Consider the following 4,778-nt stretch of genomic DNA (forward strand, 5'->3'; position numbering starts at 1 on the left):
GATTGTGAGTCCTGCTTTTATCTGAGCCTATTCAATGTTTTATAGAAAATTTCTTCATCCATTTTCTCATAAGACTTGGACTACTGAAGACCGGTGCACAGAACATGGTGGATTACCAGGCACTGAACCTTAGAATAGGGTGCTGTTGCCTTCACAACCTGCAAGATGTATATGTCCTGTGAGCATGTGTGAAGCTGCTAGGACTGAGCCCTGGACAGTAAATGGCCTGGTGGGAGTTATGAAAAGGCTTTAGGTTATAGCAGGCTAAATGGGTTATATTGTGTAAGGCTAACATGAATCAAGAGCATGTATATGAATGCTTACCTTTTATTTCTAATGATCAAGTAAATCTATTATGCTGAGGCATTTAAATTGTAATCATTCAAATTGTATTTCTACTGAATTTTATTTGTACCTGTATTTTTGCTCTGAAGGTGCAATGGCAGTGTACTTCAGTTATTTGTAACAACCTTTAATAAGAGGATAAACATCGCATTGTGTTCATTGTTCTTCCTCTCTCAGCAATAGACACTTAACATCATGTAATTCATACTTGAATTTTTATTTTAACAAGCCACCCCAAAATAAGCATGGTAACATAGTACTTCAGGTAATGTCACTGGCTAGTAGAGTGATCTTTGCAGAGAGCTCGTCTACATTCCAGATTTATGTCTCTAATGATAACCTTCTACTTGACAGTTTTCTCCTTTTAGTTTATGACACTCATTTTTATCCATTTGGTAAAGGTGATTTTCCTTATCCATTTTAGTTCTTCACATTAAACCCTACTCTCATTTTCCATCCAGAACTTTCTTGGCCTTCCTGTAGCAGTACTGTTTGATATTTATATAAGTTTCCCAGCACTGTCATGACAAAGTACCACAAATTGAGTGTTTTCAAACAACATAAATTTACTATGTATTTTCTGTGTTCAAATTTTTCTCTTCTTATAAAAATATCAGCCATTCGTTCAGGACTTACTCTGAACCAGCACACTTCACTTTGACTTTCCTACTTCTACAAAGACCCTGTTTCCAAATAAGGTCATATGGACAGGTACTTGGGATTAGGACTTGGATGGGGTCAGAATTCAACTCAGCACACTCTGATCCTGAGCTCTCCAAATGTGTGTCCTTTCTGTGGGTAAAATTTATTCCTTTCGCCTCACTATTCCACAGATTTTTCACCCATTCCAGCATTACCTTGAAATCCAAAAATTATTTAAATGTCAATTCAAAAATCCCCATCTCTCATCACCTGAGTCAGGTCTGTAGCAGACTGTAGATATGATCCATCCTGGGGTTAAGTTCACCATCTACAGGACCTGAATGTGCAAAAAAGTATTTTCCCCCAAAATATAATAGTGATGCAGATATGAGATGGAATCCTTATTCTAAACTAGAGATAATGGAAATAATGAAAGAATATCTACAGTAAGTTCACAGCCCAGCAGGGATAGATTTATTACATTTTAGGGCCTACAAAATTATGACTTTTCCCATTATGGAATGAATGCAGTAACTTACTGGCTCTGGTAGAGTAGCTGTAACACTCTTAGCAGTTTTCATAGTCACTTTCTTATTTTTGTTCTCACTAGTGTTTCTTCTCAAGTTTAAATTCCTGTTATGTCTCCTGTGAATTCAATGACAGGCTCACAAAGCATCACTTTGACTTCAGTCAAAATTCTTTTGTCAACTGGACTCTTCTGTGACTGAGATAGATCTCTCTGGACGTAAATCACACTACTCATTCCTCAGCCAGAAACTTTTCAAGGGAGAGCAATGAGGTTGTTCAGGGTTAGATCCCTGTTTGCCTCAGTGTCTTCTTTTTCCAGAGGTGGTTCTTTTCTTTATCTGAAACTGCTGACCATCCTTCCAAGACCCCCTTGCACTTTACATATCATGTAATCCACTTCTGGCCTTCTTCCTGGAAGCTCTTTTTATGCCTATTAAGTTATTCTTGTTCTTTAAATTTTATTCATTTTGTTAAAAAGTTCCCAGGCAGGATGTCCATAAAAATAACTATTTATTAGTTAATCCATAGTAGTAACTTTATCAGTAGCTAGGTTCATGTCACACTATCCTATAATTATGATTTCCCTACTTATTCTTCCAATTAAACTGTAAGACATTTGTCAGAAAGATATAAATTATGATAGCATAAAACTTGTAATAAACATTTCAGTAAGACTGTTAGGTGCTTAGCATACCATCAGATCTTGTTTGTAATTTGAAAATGACAGTCCTGAATTAGCTAGTGACTTTTTATAGGGGATATTTAATTTACAAAATTAACCTCTCAGATGCAAATGTTATGTAACTGAATTTGTCATTTGTAGGTGAAGTTTATGTTGTAGTGCAAGTTGTAATTTTAAATGTTAATTGGAGTTTTAAATCATGTTGGGAAGAAATAATTTTATAGTTTCTGTAGAAAAGTACACAGGCATATTTAAAATGTTATCTTCATTCACTGTAACAAAATACTACTGTAAATGCCTACAGGGCAACGGTTTGCGATCCTCTTCTCTATAATGTACAATTTAAAATGCCATTTTTTTCTATTACTGGATGATATCTTTAGTGATAGTGCTTCTGCACCCTCTAATTACATACTAATGCCAAATCTGTTAATGTGTTCAAAAATTTGAGCTCTGTTTGCCAGTTTTATTGGTAAAAAAAAATCACTGAACATTATGCAAATTTTCTCTGTGAAATTTCAGGCAACCATATACAATTCATATTATATTTCTGTTTTACATTTCGAGAAATGACGTTAAAAACATTTTCATACTCAATTAACCGAGGTTTTGCAAATTCTCAGTGAAATATGTACAATTTCATTCTACTGGTTAGGAGTATAAGAAATTAAATTATTTGGAAATATACTTTATTCCTTACAAACTCAATGAATCATTTGTGGAAATGAGACTGCAATCAGTTCCTCAGAGATTTCTGCTACAGAGAATCATGTTTATTTTATTTTACAGTTATCTTTTTAAAAAATTATAATCTTCATAAAAGACAATGCAAAATCAGTCTTTCTTCTTTTGCTCATTTTGTCATGTCTCTCTTGTGAGTCACGTCCGATGTGCATCGCACATATGACGGAGCTGCCTGCTATCCACAGTTACTGCTTTTCTCTGCTATGTGTATTTGGAAACAAGGACCCATTTAGTGCAAGTAAAAGGAATATAGAGATGTTTAGGGAGAATGTGAGAGTCCTTTGAATATATAATTCTTATTTTTCTGGGAAATCATTTCCTTTTAGTAAAAGGGGCAGGAAACTACAAATGTTGAAATTAAAATTAAAAATTAAAATTTTGAATGTTGAACAGTAGTCCTTTCTTACAGGTCTCTTTTGAAATATTGACATTGTTTTTCTCTGCTTTTAAAGATTTGTGACCCACAGTGGTATGGTAGCATTGACTCAGTTGCAGTGTATTGATGGAGCATGTATTTTATACCAAATGATATCTAGGTTTCAGTAGTATAAAAGATTTATATGTTGGTTCAACTTAGCTATGGAGTTTTTCCAAATATAGTATGTCATTTCCTTACAGGCAGATACCATCTTAGTGTGTTTTCTGCTGCTGTGATAAAATGCCTGAGGGTGGGTATTACATAAAGCAAGGTGGTTTATTCAGCTCACAGTTTTGGATGCTGAAAGTCCAAAATTGGATGTCTGCATCAGTTCAGTTTCTTGTGAAAGGCTTGTGGTAGCATACAGCATGGTGGAATGATCTCAAGGGCGGAGAGGAAGCAGAAGACTTTGGGGAGGTGCTGGCCTCCTCCTGAAAACTTGTTCTCCTGGGACTTTCTAGCACCAAGCAAGAACCCAAGGATGTGCCTCAGTGAACCCATAACCTCCCCTAGGTCTCAGCACCCAAACGTCCCCAGCTGTCAGCACAGCCATCCTGCACAGGATCCTTTGGGGACCCACCCATTTGAATCACATCCACCAGAATAGCTATTACAGAATGTTAGCAACCCTTTAAGATTAACTTTATACTTCATTTCATTCAAATGGCTTTCATAAAAAGTAGGTTTATTCTGGAAGACACCTTACACATAGATCTTCCTTTATCCTTAAAACAATCAACCACTGAGCAACCTATTGTATGGAGCAGAAAAACAGAGGCTTAAGAGACCTCCTCATAGATCACAAGAGATCTTGTCCAAAATAGTAAATGGAAGAAGGCACAGGCCAGGACCAAAAGATGAATGGCATGGTTGAGACTGATGAATGTTGAAGGTAATATTTAACTGGAAAATAGAGGCTTATCTGTTACTAAATGACGCTTTGAGTGGGAACCAAAATGTAAAAGAACCGTGGGTAAAAATATCTTGAATTTCTCCCCACTTAAAAAGACTAAATGTTCTTAAAATAATAACCTCAATGTAAATTATTAAAGAAGTAGAACTTGGTACATCATAAAGCAAATTTTCTAACAGACATCAAAAATTTTAGGGGAAAACCCTCATTGTTTTAACCTAGGAATATCATTTCTAATGACTACTAGTGATTTAATCTATGGAAATAATCAGAAGTTCACACAAATATTGACACACAAAGAAACATATGATAGTGATATTTATAGGGGTAGAAATATGAAAAAAATAAATATAAATTAACTTTGGATTGTTCAGAATATGAATTATGGCATCACCAAAATTAAACTTTTGTCTTTCTTTTTTTTTTATTAGAAAAGCAGAATGCAGATTTTATTTTGTCATTTTTTTTTCAAATCTAATCTCTAGGACAGTTTCAATAACTAACAA

The sequence above is a fragment of the Octodon degus genome, unplaced genomic scaffold (assembly GCF_000260255.1).
Source record: "Octodon degus isolate 3935 unplaced genomic scaffold, OctDeg1.0 scaffold00183, whole genome shotgun sequence".
NCBI classification, from domain to species: Eukaryota; Metazoa; Chordata; class Mammalia; order Rodentia; family Octodontidae; genus Octodon; species Octodon degus.